Source organism: Hakea prostrata, chromosome 3 (genome assembly GCF_041222555.1).
Source record: "Hakea prostrata isolate BN-2017 chromosome 3, UWA_Hpros_2, whole genome shotgun sequence".
Taxonomy (NCBI): Eukaryota; Viridiplantae; Streptophyta; class Magnoliopsida; order Proteales; family Proteaceae; genus Hakea; species Hakea prostrata.
In genome coordinates, this window is record NC_142602.1 from 863,590 (window position 1) to 879,306 (window position 15,717).

Sequence of the window (15,717 nt, forward strand, 5' to 3'; positions counted from 1 at the left end):
GGCCTCTGACCCACATCAAGTTCCTTGTTGGATCTATCTTATAGACCCACACATTTTTAACTGTGCACTGCTTCCCACCCATGCGTCCAGGCATTTTCTTGCCTTTGAAACCTATATGGACAAAACTCAAATTGTCAGTTTTGGTACAGTAACCACAACCTGCAATTGCATAAATATCATACTTTGAGAACCCCACCCCATAGTACATCCAAGATGCAAAAAAGAAGGCAGTAAGAATGGAATTTACACAAATCCACACCGAAGGACGACCTCTAAACCCCAGAAGAGGAACAGGCATTCAAGGTTCAAGACTTGAGGGCTCAACATGCCTCGTACAAATGAGGTCCCGAAAATCCGTACCATATCCTGGTGATGGGGCAAGTAACCTCCATGGTGATCATTGAAAAGCAATTCGATCAGACGATTCAAACATGCTCCCAATTCACAGGCAGACAGGAGATTGAAAAATATGATCAGCTAAGCCACACTAACATCAGAACTTAAAAGCAGTCAACCAGAGGAGCTAATATATTGGTCACAGAGACACTGAACTTTTGGTTATGTAGATATTGCTGCTATGGGAAGTGAGCGCCCACAAATATGCGGTTGTAGAAAACCAGCCTGATTTGAAATTTCCGACAGAAAACTAGGACTTAATCAAATTGAATAAAACAACATGACTTAGTCCCATATGCCAGCTTTTAGACAATGCTATAGAAAAACCAGCCTCTGAGGAAGTTTTCAAGAAAACAAAGACCCATACAAGAATTACCCCTCTACTAATCTCACAAGGAATTGTACAAAAGTGGGTGCAACCGTGCAACACATAACTCTAGGGGTAAAGGAGGAACTGTATCTGCTAGACCCTGGAATATTTAAGATTAATAAACAAATTCTAGATAGAGTTAACTACTATGTTCTATAATTGACTAAACTGATATGAAAAACCCATAGCATAGATTCCATGCCTGGACTGGTATTTAACTTAATCAACAATCTCCAAAGATTTCAAACCCATTTCTCTGAGTCACGACATCCATTTTATGATTGTCTCGTTTTCATCTGCACATGGTGGAAATAAATGAGATGCAGATACAATACATAATATATGTTAGAAATCATAACCTTGCAACCAGTTTGAGCACAAGAGTTGAAGAAGAAGAGAAAGGAAAGGTGATGTATCGCAAGATCTGTGCAGACTGTATCCTTTGATTAGGCTTCCATCCTCCCTAATCTCATCTCCTTTATTTATAATAAAGTAAATACAATAAAATCCTTCTTAAGACAGGAGTTACTAATTATGATTTATAACAAGGACACTGGTGCCCTGGATACTTGAGGTAGATTAAAAAGAATAAAAGCTTAATTAAGATCTCCCTAAAACAGAAAATATAACCTACAACATTGCTGCACTTCAATACTCCCCCTCAAGCTAGAGTGCAACAAAACAAGGGCTCCAACTTGGAATAACAAGAACCTATATCAAAAAACTTCATGAATCTTGAGCAAAAGTAGCAACAGCAGACACAGATAATCACTGAAACATCACCAAGAAGATAATGAACAGCAACTTAAATAAATAATCTTCATGTTGCACATACCATCCAATAATGAGATCAATAGGCGGTAGTGAGATTAACCATATCCATAATTATCACAGCAACAGTAACATCAAAGACACTATCCAAATAATGCCAAATAGTAGGGAGGAATCTCCACAAAAGAAGATAAAATATGCAGCCCCAATGTCCACACAAGTATGTAAAAAGTGTAGCTCCAACGTCCGCCAAACTAGGTAAAAAGTGTAGCTACAATGTCCGCACAAGTAGGTAAAAAGTGCAGCTCCAACGGCCGCACAAGTGCTCTTCGCAAGAAGACGAGTAGTGGTAATAGGTAATAATTCATCAAATAAAATTCTTGAGTACATAGAGAATAAATACTAAATCTCCCCCTCACGTGTAGCAGTACACGTGGACTAGATAAGAACAAAATTTCAACAGGAAAGACCCATATATCTTCAATCAACCCCTCACACTAAAAAATAAGATCCCACACTGAAGCAGTCCATGGTTTACCAAAATAAAATAACGACAAATTAGTAATTAATCCATCACTCCCAACTCAATCCATCGTTGAGTCCAAGTATATTATATCTTGGGTTCCAAACACATTTTGATAACTCCTCTGCTTACAAAATCAGCAAATTGGCCCCACTCAGAGAAGTAATGGCAAATTGGCAATACTTCTAATACACCAGATTTTTTCAAGGGGCTGTTAAAGAAAAGAATGTCAAATATGTAAATATTCCAAAACTGAAATAAGAATGGCATGAATGTAATTAGAAGAAATCTCAAAAGAATACACAAACCAACTCTAAAGGGTAAAGTTGGGAGGAAAATCCTTTTAATGACCAATATGTAAATAGCACACAAAGGTATGTGTACCAATTAAGGTAGCAAACAATCATTAAATATGTTATCCTAAATAGGATGAAATAAAGCCTAAATTTACGGAAACACCTGATAGAGCAAATCTATATTACCCAAAAATCAATAGAGCAATTCTAAGAAGTGAAAAAAATAGGAAGTTAGGAATCAAAAAGAAAAAGGAAGCTAGGAATCTCCAACAACCCCCCCCCCCCCAAAAAAAAAAAAAAAAAAAAAAAAGAAGAAGAGAGAGAGAGAGAGAGAAAAGGAGTAACCATGAAAATAGGGACATCAAAGGACATTAGAGTCCTAGTAGGAAAAAAGTAGTTTTGGTAACCAAATAAAAAGGAATCACAAACACATAGAAAGATATCTTTATTAGTTGGTTGATGCAAGGCCCAGATCTAGGTCCACCCTAAAGATCCTCTTCAAGTGCATCAGCAGCAAACAAGGGTTTGTAATTCCCAATGGTTGAGAGAATTGGGTTGATTTTTTTTTTTTTTTTTTTTTTTTTTTTTTGGGGGGGGGGTCTAGGGTTGGGTTAGGGGGTAGGGTTAGATTAGGCTAAGGTTTAGAAGTTAAGTTATGAAATCCAAGTCTGAATCCTTGCTTTCTTATTGAATTCATAATTGAATATTTTAGTTTAGGGTTTAATAGAAATTAGGGTTTCTAGGGTTATGGTTGAAGGTCAAGGAGGGTTCAGGAAGGATGATCACAATAGGGTTCATGATTTGGATGAGTGGTTTGAGAATTATGGTCCAAAGTAGGGCTGGGTTTCTAGGGTTTTGGAAATCTAGGGCAGCAAAGGAATTAGAGCTAGACTAGGGCTTGGGTTGGTCTGAGTGGGCTGAAATTCAGAGGGAAGGTCACTAGGGTTAGGGGAATTATGTTCCTAAAGTTTGGGACAGATCTAACAGTTAGATTACTGTAGATTTGACCTTGAATTTTAGGTCTAACAAAAGGTACGAAAACTCCAGAAAAAATTTTAAAAATGAAGAAAGGATATGGGAAGGTGAGGGGATGGTGTCACAGGATTAGGGGAAGGGGGAGGGATGACTTGTAACGGGGAAGGGGCTGTAACTTACTAGTTTTAGGGTCTGGGGATGGGAAAGACCAACGGATGGGAGAAGAAGAGGGAAGCTTAGGGCTGGGGTGGAGTTTATTATACTCATGAAAGAAGATGGACGCTTGACTACCGTAAGTTCTATAGAAATTCTCTCAAAGAATAGCCGTAAGTGAAGTAAATCAGTTTCTGGCGGTTGCGTAGGGGTTACTTCCCCAAACCCTACAGCCCCTAATTGATCGAAGGATATTTTGGTTATATTTGCAAATTCCCTGGAGTCATAGGCAAGGTCCCATTGAGTCCAACTAGTTGTCAGAACCCTAGATCTATTTTTATTTTCTCATTTGAGTCATTATTTTGTGATTTATTGAAGAGTCCTTGTCCTGGGAGTATTTCATGGTCTGTGTTGGAACCCCCTATTCTCAGTCTACTACTTGTTAGGACTCCATATTTTTTCCAAGTTCAGCTATTGTTCTTCTATTCCAGTAGCCTACCTTCATCTCCAAGTAAGTAAACTACAACCCAGCCCCTTCCTAACCCTCTCCCCCTTCTCCTAACCAACCTGCAAGCTCCCCCACCCCTTCTTCGTGCACCAGCACCGTACCCCTCTCCTACTACCCTAGATCCCCTAATCACCTCAATCATCCCTTCCCCCATAGGATTGCACCCTACCTTTCCCCTTATCTCTACTTTTAGTTTCATCACAGGCCTTTGTCCATTAGGTTTTCAAATTTTCAGCAATTCATCTTCAACTTCTGAAAACCAGAACCCTAGTTTTATCAGAAATCCTATAACTCCAAAATTGCCCGGCCAAACTTCAAACTTCAAACCCCTTTAGGATTGCCATCTCCCACTCCAATTCTACCTCTACCTAACCCTAATTGACTTTCCTAAGAGTCCTAACCTAAGTAGGATACTTCAAAGTAACCCTTAACCTATTAGGATTACCCTACAAAACACCAATAACAGTCCCTTCTCTAGCCTAAGCAAAACCCTAAGACTCAATTTCCTAAACTGTAACTTTAAATTTTCAACTCCGAATTACATTACAGCAGCAGCCAAAACCCTAAGACTACTCAACTTAAACCCAAAAACCTTTAAACCTAACCGTGCCCCTAATCCCCAGACCCGAAAACTAAGTTACAGCAAGGTTTTAAGTTTCAAAACCTAAAGTTCAGTAAGCCTAAGCCTGGCCAAACTCTTCTAGGCCTATATTTAACCTCTGAAAACCCTAGTTCCTTCAAGAATCTGTCAACTGAAGGCACCTACGGCTCTAGAAGGCTGCTGGTTCCCTAAGAGAGGTCCTGGAGTGAGCGCAATTCTAGGGTAATATTCCTACAAGCTAAGCCCTAAGATTTGGTTCACATCAGCAAGGCCCTCCAAGGGAACCCATGACTCCTAAGCTCTTGCTCCTTCAATCTCAAACTTTATTCATAAACATAATCTGATTTCTTAAAAAGTAATGGGCTATACTTATAGCATTTACAAAGGAGCATACACCAAGACTCCTACTTGGGCCAAATAGCATTTACGAAGGAACTTACACCAAGACTCCTACTTGGGCTAAAGACTCACATTCATACAAGGACTCTATCATAACTCATTTAGAATGATCCAAATTACAAAATAAAGGTACACCTAGGTTCCTTGTAAGAAGTGGGCTCTATTAAGGGAACCCCTCTTTACTTGCGACTTCTACCCTAACTAGAACTCATCAATAACTTGACCAAAACAAAACCAAATTCAAAAACAAAAGTAGTTTCGGGATCCTACCAACATACTAGATCCAACTAAAGGAATCCTTCTCTAATTACGACTCCTAGCTGGACTAAGACTCTTTCAAATCTTAAGAACCAAGGACTCAAATTCAAAAATAAAGTTAGATCTGAACTCCTAATAGGACTCTGAACCAAACTAGGTCAGATTTAGTTTGACTAGGAGACCCAAAATGACCAAAATACCCCTATGCTAGCGGAAATTCCATGGTTTGCTATTGGTAACGTCCCTGGGACCTCTTTGGGTGGTCCTGGATCTGGTTCATGTCACTCTTCTTGACAATCACACAATAGAAAAAGACTACCGTTGTCTTCAACCTGAAGATGGGAAAGATGGCCTTCAACCAAGGAAAAACAGCAGCAATATCCACCTCAAAGGCCACCATAGCAAGACCATGAAGCAAATCGCAACAACAAATCAAATAAGTTTTGAATCCCAAAAATCAAGATCATTAAGATGTAAATCTGAAAACTCTCAAACCGGCAACTATTTAAAGCTCGATACCATGTTAGAAATCAATACCTTATAACCAATTTGAGGAGAAGAGTTGACAAAGAAGAAGAAGAAGAAGAAGAAGAGAGGAAGGAAGGTGATGTATTGCAAGACTTGTGGATAATGTATCCTGCGATTAGGCTTCTATCCTCCCTAAATTGCAGCTCCTCCTTTATTTATAATAAAGTACTTACAATCCTTCTTCAAACAGGACTTACTAATTATGATTTAATTCAGATAAGGACACTACCGTCTTTAGCTACTTCTGACAGATTTACAAGACTAGAAGCTTAATTAGAAACTTCCTAGAACAGAAAAAATGACCTACGACATCGCTGGACTTCAATGGTACATCCCTTCCTGCTATTCAAACTATAGTAGAAAAATTTTAATGACAAATTGAGAAACCACATTTATAATTAATGATGACCGTATGCTCTCATAACTAGGACTAAAGGTAATGTAATTGAAGTAATCGCAATATAATTAAACAAAATAAAAGATACAGCAATACCACTCCGCTTATACATTAATTCAAACTAAGCAATTAATACCTTGAACTATGACCCCAAAAAGGACCGGTCAAAAAGCTTTGGTGCAACAAGAGTTGGACTTAAATTAAAAAACTAGATCAGTTTACTCTTTTATTTGTTTAAGTACTCCTAAATAAGAATGAGTGAGATGTTGGTTTGAACTCTGGTTTTAATTTCAACTAGGTTTTACGTTTCATTTCCTCTAAATAGCTTATATTAGGATGTGATAAGAGGCTGAATAGAACGAATTCAAGTGATGAGCCGATCGAGTGTGAGATTTCCTTCCCCTGTCTCCACTTCACCTTCTTCCTCTTCCTATTCTTCTATCTCCCCATGAAAGCTCACAATAGCCATTCACAGGCATGCATCAACATGAATACATTAGGTGACATCAAAAATAGTTTTTTCCCTAGGCAAAGGCAAGATACGATTTATGCAACCCAGGTTGGCATTTTGATATCAAATCCTAAAATTGGGTTTATTCTAGGATCCTCTCTCTGAGAACCAGCAATCTTAAGGTATTCCCTTGGAAAGATTGCCTCAATTATTGTACACATAGCAAGAATCATACGGTTTTGGGGTTGAGACTTGAGAGAAGGGAAAATCCCAAGCAATACCCAAGATGGGATGGAATAGTGGGAAGGTTTGGGTCGAATTAGGGTTTCTAGGGTTTAGGGTTTCGGGGGATATGAGGTTCCTTCATGATAAGGGTTGTAAGAAAAAAATTTCCTAGAGGAAAGGTTATTAATGTTTTATGGTCATAACCCCCACCCCATGGGAGATCTGGGATAAATTCCTTGAGATGGGAAACTAGGGTCTAAAGATGTCGAATTGGGTTGAAACTTGGAGAAATATAGGTAACAATACAAGGATATGATTTCCCAAGTTTCGTGGGGATTTGGATGGCTAAATTGAAAGATATTAAGGTTCTGGTTTTAGGGTCTGAGGAAGTATGGATATTCAAGAAAATAATTATATCTTGAAGTTAGAGGTTGCGAATGAGGTCAAATTGGGATCTAAGGTAACTAGGGTTGGGTGATGAGGCTCATAGAGTTTGGGACAGATCTAACAGTTGGATTGGTGTAGATCTAACCGTAGAATTTGAGTCTCAAGAAAAGTCCAAAAATTCAAGAAAATAAAAAAGGGTGCAATGGATGGGGGAAGAAGGGAGAAGGCTAAAGATGAGGCTGGGAATGCAATACTTGTAGATGGTCAAAGATTGCTGGTATTGTTGAATGTTGTCTGAATTGAAGACTTGCTGAAATTGAAGAAGACAACACTCTAATCCCGTTGCGGCCCTTCGACGAAGACCACGACTAAGATTTCTTCCAAACTCAAATTTGTATTAATCAATTCAACTTGAAAATTATATAGCTGGAGGACTTTATTTATAGCCTCAAATAAGATCTAGAAAAGGACTCTAAGTTCGAAAGCCAACTAGAACACTAATTGGCTTATCCAATAAACTCAATTACTACTCAACTACTTTGACATCAAAGAACTCTAAAACTAACTCTAGAGAAGTCCAATCCAAATTCTAAGAGTAGATATGTGGTCCTAAAAATAAGGAGATTAAAGTGGACTCAAATTGTATGAGTCCACCCTAGCTAGGAATCTCACCCAAACTAGGACTCTCAAATATCTTGCAAAATAATAATCCAAATACTAAAATTAAATTAGATACAGGATCCAGACAACACACTGGGCTTAATGGGACCCAGACCTATGACACCCAAATTTTGTTAAAATGACCAAAGTTCCCTTGGGAAGGTTTAGCCAGCCCTTTGGAGCTTGGCTCCTGGCCAACTTTTGCTGGTTCTTTGAGGGGGCTAGCCTGGTCATATCATTTTTACAAGACTAATAAGGTCAGCTGAGCAACTCACTGTTAATAAAGGGGAGAGAAAAAAGACAGAAACCAATAATGAATATCTGCTAAACACTCACTCTACGTATGTGAACATTGGCAAGTCACTTTGTACATGTTTTCTTGAACAAGGAGCACACTATATGATTTATTCGTTTACTGGAATCAGAAAGGAAGATTTTGGTGGATAGGAATTAATAAAGGCTTCTTACAGGGAATAAGCCCAATAGTTGTTATTACCATCATACATGTTGATACCCATGAAAAAGATCTCAAGAACATGTCTGTTAAGTCAAGCACATGGAGTTCATCATGCCACCATAGTTCTTTGAAGATTACATCCCTAACATCCATGAGCTGCATGAGTACTGTTATGGTTTGAAAATGGATGTTCACCACACAAGTCCTTCGTTCAAAGAAAATCCGAGGTCGAATATTTTTCAAGCAGTGAAGAGTTGGTTCAGATTAGTCACTTAATGGATTATTTTATTAAAAATTAGCTATTGTGGTGAGTTATGTAGGTGTTGGGCTTTTGATTCCATGGTTTGCCTTGTAATTGGCCACTTTAAAGCCTAAAACATGAGTAGAAAGAGAGAAACAGGAATACTTAGTTTAGTTATAGTTAAAGACTTAGTTTGACTTTTTGAGTTCTCTTATTATTTATTTATTATTTATAACCATTTAACTAGAATTCACTTTTTCTAGTTAAATGTAGATTACCTTAGAAGTCAAGGACCGTGTTAGGCCTTTCTATTTTGCATTTTGAGCTTGTTTTGAAGTCTTCAATATAAAGTTTATAAGAGGGCTACAGCCATTGTAAAAAATTATCAAAACCCTAACATAAAGCAGAAACAAATGAGGACGATGGAAGAACAGAGAAGAGAGAGAGAGAGGACAAACGTTCAGAGTTGAGAGATCAAGGTGGAAGACAAATCTATGTATACCTTATTCAGAGCTTCTTCTTCTTCTTCAGATCTTCTATTGAAATCAGGGTAGAATACGAAATCAGGGTAGAAGACGAAATCAGGTAGGAGCATCCTTCACCTTCCGCTTGTTCTTCACAAGCAGGGATTATACCACTTCCGTGTTCTTCGTTTTATCTCCATGAAATGGAAGAAGACAAAATCAAGTTTCCCTTCAACGATATTTAAAAAAAGAGTTGGGAGATTAGGAAGAAGAGGAATCGACCGCATATCTTTAGAGACGAAATCACGTTACCGAGACGAAAGCAGAATATGCCCCGGTTTTGTGTTTTTCATATTGAAAATCGTACAATTTGGTTCGTCTGGTCCAGTGCGCTAGTTCGGTTTATGGACACAACCCAAACGGTTTACACATTAACCCTTCCAACTGCGATCAATGGCTAGGATGGAATAGAGTGCATCCGACGGTTTGCTTTACCGTACTGCGCCACCTCATACCCTAACCCACCTCATACCCTGCGCCACCTCATACCCTGAGCCACCTCATACCCTACGCCACATCATACCCTAAGCCACCTCATACCCTACGCCACATCATACCCTAAGCCACCTCATACCCTACGCCACCTCATACCCTAACCCACCTCATACCCTACGCCACCTCATACCCTAAACCCCAACACCGCCAGCTCCCCTACAACACTGCCGGCAGCCCCAACACCGCCGGCACCCCTACTACACTGCCGGCTGCCCCAACGCCGCCGGCAGCCGGAACCCCATTCCAAGACAGCCGGAACACAAAACCCAACACCCCATCCCATGCCGCCGGCTGCCGGAACACAAAACCCAACACCCCATCCCATGCCGCCGGCCGCCGGAACACAAAACCCAACACCCAACACCGCCAAAATCTTCGCTTTGCCAGGATAATGCAAAGACAGATCCTAAGAAGCCCTCAGAAACAAACATAAAGTTCAAAGAAAAGTGACGAAAAAGATAACCAAATAAAGGGTTCAGATTTGTGAAAGACCCCAACGAAAGAAACGGCGCTACTCTCTCACACAAAGCGAGGCGATGAAAATGCGAAGTCACCAACCGACCACCAACCCTAATCTCTCCCCGGCGGTGTTGGTGTAGCAGTAAGGAAGGCAAGACTGCTGAATGAGATGGAGCTGCGCTAAAATTCTGAAAGTAACTAACAGGGCGAGAAACCGGGATCTGTGAATAGGGAGAAGCAGGAGGGAAGTGAGGGTGTGAGGGAGGTATACCAGGCCTCTTATTGCTATCAGGACTAAAATTCGCCAAGAAATGCCTCAGCGGAGGATGAACTCACGAAGTATTCAAATAGGGAATTTCGAATCGGTTGATGCATGGCTGATTTGGAAGAGAAGACGACGACTGAAGTCGCTGCATCACATCAGCTCGACCTTCTTCTGTTTCTTCCATTTCTCCACTCTATATCTACGGTGAAACCCAATATAACTTTCCAGCCTTGTTCAAAACCTTGACGATCAAACCCTAGAACATCGAAACCCAAACAAAACCAAACCACAACATTACATTACATTCAACAGAAAATAAAAAACTCTTCGAACAAAGAATGGAATCGCTTCTTCACCAGTTCACAGACGAACGAGACTAACTTAGCACGCAGAAATCCAAACACCGTTCTTCCCCTCTCTCTCTCTCCTCCGACCGCCGCTACTGACGAAGCTGTTCTGGTATTACCCAACTTAAATCCTAGACCTTCTCTCTGTATGCTTTTCTCGATCTTTAATTTAAGTAGCGTTTCAATTTCATTCTTGTTGGTGCGTGTTTTTTCGGGACCTGTGAATGCTGGAGATGAAGCCGTGTCGTTCAAAACTCTAATAGCCGTTGATTTTGAGCATATGGTATTTTTGTTTTTTTAAGTCAAGTAACCGCTTATTTTGGTTCCTTCTTCTTCATTCCGCCTTGCCAACGGGTGGGGTTCCGACGGTGACGAGGGAGAAAGAGAGAGAAAGCTCCGATAAAGGTTCCGACGACGACGACGGTTCTTGCTTCCTGCTAAAACAATTTTTTTCTTCGCCTGTAACTTACTTAAATTTGGTTTGGATGGGATATATGCATTCAGCTATTTTGACCGGATCTCCAGATTGTTCCATTCTGGCCACAGATGTAGAAACTGGTTCCACCATTGCACGCTCGAAAGATGCGCATGGGTATGCTTTTTCTATATCCCACCAAATCCCAATCAATTTCGTCTTTCTTCGTGCCTTTCCATTTTGTCTTTTGTCTTCTCACCTGCTTGAAAATTGACTCCGATGTGTTTGCTCATGAACAAGTCTGCTTGTGAACCGCTTGGTCAACCCGATGGACTACTATTGCCTCAGGAGATGATGATGATTGTATTAAGGTGCCTTGCAGTTAATTATATCACACATTTTCATTTCTTGTGGATATAGTATTAAGGTACCTTTTTATTTCGTATCTGTATTTTCCTTCTACTGTGGGTTTTTATTTTATTTCGAGGGAACATAAAGATAAGCTAGTTAAATAGTTAACTGAGTTTCGGTTGGCAAAATTGAGCAAGTGGTATGGTCAAGATCATGCTATTCATTGGGAATTGAAGGGGGGGGGTTAGATTAGTATGCATTTTCCTACCTTTGCTTAGACAGTTATTGGTTTATTCATGGTCATATGAGATGCAAATGTTAGCAAAAGTAAATGCATGCTACAGAGTAAGACATTCAAGTGCTTGACTCACCTGAGCTCGGTGGAGTTTTATGAATATATCTTGGTTTACTTTAGAAATGTGGTGAATACATACGTAGATTCTGCTTGGAATCGTGCAACACCAATGGAGAACGTGCTCAGGACAATCTGTCAGCATGGTTGTCTCAGGAACCCAACAGCAGTAGCTGTAGTGAATTTGAGGACTAAAATCATGTGAGAGTCTCTTCTGTTTGTATGAGAAGATAGCATGAATTCTTCTGTTTCATTTTTTAAGTAACGCTGTGATTGATTCTTACAACAATTAGTTTACTAGTAGAGTTGCAGATTGGGAAGCTAATAAGCCTAAGAGGTCCGCATGTCCATCTTACTGCATAAACAAACATGTGAAGAGGAATTCAACATTAGTATATAAGGCAATGCCCACTATGCTGGGATCATCCATTGTTCCAAAACTACTTACCTGCACACTTCAAAGAATTTATGGACCAAGGCAAGGAGGCCCTCTGGAGATTAGGTTTGGATACACAGTGATAAGTGACAGTTTGATTCATAATTCTGGGATTGATTAGCTTATAACCCACACAAACTAAACTAAAATCTATCCGGATGCAGAGACGTTTCTGAGACTTCTGGTAATGATGAATTATCTGAGAGAAATGAGCTTCAATTCATGCTTGGACTGACTACTCTCTCTTCTCCCCACCCACCCACTCTCATCCCCCTCTTTGATAAGAGCTTAGTGGTTTATACTTCCATATGGAGTCATGTAACTAAAATTTATGCTACCCAGTTGTCCTTAATCATGATTAAATTTCCTCTCTGTACAAAATAAGAAACATCAAAATGTTCTCATTCCAATAAGTTGGAAATGTTTCTGCACATAGCCTTTTTATGGTGCATATTTTCTATGACAAATAAGCACAATTTAAGATAAAATAAAATGTGGGGGGGGGGGGGGGGGGGAATAGTAGAAGATGTTCCTTTTGTGATCCTTCTTCCTTGTATAAATTCGTTTTCTTCTCAGAAAGAAATTGGTGATTTTTATTCCCTGTATAGATTCTTTCAGCTCCTCCAAAAATAACCTTGATGCATTTTGGTGTTTGTAAGGATAGTTTGTTGGGGAGGCTATGTCAGCAATTGCTGCCAATTCCAATGCCTCGATCGGTGTTAAGTGCCGTATAGGTGTTGATGATCATGACTCTTATGATCAGCTCTGTAAGTTGCACCCGTTTTTAACTTTACTTTCACAGATGATAGATATGTTTAGTTAATGTGTCATTTTCCTTTTTATATTTCAAGTATAACATCTTGGTAAATTAATTAATAGACATCAAGAAACACAGAAGGATTCACCAAGTATGAAAAGAAACCTAATGTTGGATAGAGGTCGAAGACCAAAGAAGATTGAAGGTGACACACCAATGAAGTTGGAAGAGTATCTCATGGGTTACTATGCCCTTTGGCATGTGATACAAGCATCAACTTCATTTTCTTATAATTTAGAAACATCTATGATTTTTGAGCTTTCTTTCAATTTCATATGCTTGTACTGAACTACTTGGTAACTCATTATGTTCCTCTTCTTATAATATCTTGGCAGCTAGAAGGATTGAAAATGGTTCTAAGGTCATCATTTCTCCATTACTTCTAGAGCTAATCCTTAAAACTGATGGTAATGGTGGTTCAAGTTCTGGTGAGACATGCACAATGGGCATTTTATTGGTGCTATTTATTAATAGTGGTTAGGTAGAGAGCAGACAATGATCGAGCACCCATAAAAGCCAGGGAATTAGGTGTCACAATCATGGCCATTTGGACTGATTACTGTGAGTTCTCATCAACTAGACATGGACCAGTTACTCTTCTATGTTCATGATGTATATCTATTAAACATAAACACATTATGTGGTATATACTAAACATATGTGACATATGCCAGTGCGGTTAAGTAATTAGCATTTTAGTTTTTCTTGTTTAGAACTTAGGATATTGCTTTGTTTCACTTCATTCTTATTAAAGTCGGAATGTTTTTTATATTGCATTCCTGCAGCAGCTTTTATAGGTACTTTTTTGTCAAAGTAATCTTTTGATGCCTATGGATTATTGTAAATCTTTTGTTTTCTTAGGTTGGTGGACCTTACTGAGATGTACCACTAGATAGAAAGGATTCCATAAGTGCAACCTACAGCCTTGCTGTCTCAAACATCCCCACACCTGATCAGGGTCTTCTTACTCTCGTTGCAAAGTTCATAGACCAAGGACTCTCAGTCACAGATATGGTTGCTGTTGTGGGTAAGTAAGCTTCTCATGTGGTGCTTAAAGAAACCCCAGAATAGAAATGGAATTTTGATTGTCTCTCTTGCAACTTGCAGGTTCATGTGGTGCAATTTGAAAATTGGAAATCCACCTACATAAATATCCAAAGCTCTGTTCTCCTGATCCACCCCCAGAATCCTTTTTGTCTTTTGATCATAAAGAAGGAGAAAATAGGAAGAAATCTGGGTTTGTTGCTGTGCTTCTCTAGTCTCGTTGTTGGTGTGGCAGTTGCAAACTGGAATATCCTGAACCAGTGGAAGATAGGGAAGGACTCAAATGACCTAAAGATAACCCTGAAGAACTATTGTGAAGCTTGGAGGATCAATGTCGAGCTCCATAACATTCGTGGCTATTGAGTTGTCCATGAAGAATGCACAGATTACATCGGCAAGTACATGACCTCCACTCGATACAAGGTGGATTCAAAGAAAGCACTGGAAGAATGCACCATCTATCTCAGCAAAAACTTCAAGTTGACTGGTGCTGGCAAAGATGCTTGGATCTTTGATATTGATGATACCCTTCTTTCCACTGTTCCTTACTTCAAGAAACATCGCCACAGGTACTGTACATAGGAGCTCTTGATCTGGGCTCCATTTCCTACCTTTTATCAGATCTTCCACGTTTTTCTTCTTTTTCCTTTGTCAGCAATTTCTTTAACTAATTATTGTTTTCAGAGGAGAGAAGTTCATTGTTACAGACTTTGAGAAATGGGCGTGGAAGACCAACGCTCCAGCTCTGAAGCACTCGATGAACCTCTTCAATGAGATCAAACGAAGAGGATTGAAGATCTTCTTAATGTCTTCAAGAGGAGAACACCTCAGGGATCCCACAACTGATAACCTCTTCAAGGTTGGTTGCACTGGGTGGTCTGGTCTCATTCTGAGGTTGGTGAAGTTCTATCCTTTCACTTAGTTGAATCAGAAGTTTATATTCTTCTATCAAGAATCAAGATCAATCATTAACTCAATGAGTTGTGTCTCTCACCGTCTGTTTATGATAGGGGTTATGAGAACAATGGCATGGCAGTGCAAGAATTCAAGGCAGAGCAGAGGAAGAAGCTGATCCATGAAGGCTACTGTATCTGGGAATGGTTGAATCACAGTGGCCCTGCCTTGTGGGGCTTCCTGGTGCCATGAGAACATTTAAGCTTCCCAATTCTCTGTATTACATTCCCTGAAAAGGGATGTCAACTCTTCATCATTCAAAATAAATATATGTTTGATTTTTGGATGCGGAACACGCTTTGGACATTTAATTTATTTCAAATTTTGATCTTATGATCTATTATTTTTATTTGTACTCTTTTGCCTTTCATTTTTTAGATTGTACAACTGTACTAATGGTTGTGTGGTAACTTTTCTGCTAAGTGTTGTGTGGCCAATACAAAGGAATTGGGTCTTCATCTATGCTTACAAGCTGAGTTGTATTGGTAGAATTGGATCTTCATTTGTGCTTACATTTTGGATTGTGGGTATATGTATAATGGAAAGTGGCACATTTATATTTGTAAAATTGAATTTGGTTTTTTGGAATCAATTTTTTCTTATGGCATAGGTAACAAATGACGGCGTTTTTTAAAAACGCCGGCAAAAATACCTATGGCGGC

At 39.4% G+C, this 15,717-nt stretch overlaps 1 long non-coding RNA gene and 1 pseudogene across 2 annotated transcripts in view; one reads left to right on the forward strand and one right to left on the reverse strand.

The window, feature by feature from the left end:
* Nucleotides 1-280: 280 nt before the first annotated feature.
* The window catches only part of LOC149019822 (uncharacterized), a 32,148-nt gene continuing 16,711 nt past the window's right edge, over nucleotides 281-15,717 (reverse strand). For both annotated transcript variants that reach the window (XR_016172081.1, XR_016172082.1), the window contains exon 10: nucleotides 281-1,062. This is a non-coding gene — a long non-coding RNA (uncharacterized LOC149019822). The remainder of the gene's footprint in view (nucleotides 1,063-15,717) is intronic.
* Nucleotides 12,920-15,601, forward strand: LOC149019823 (acid phosphatase 1-like; annotated as a pseudogene).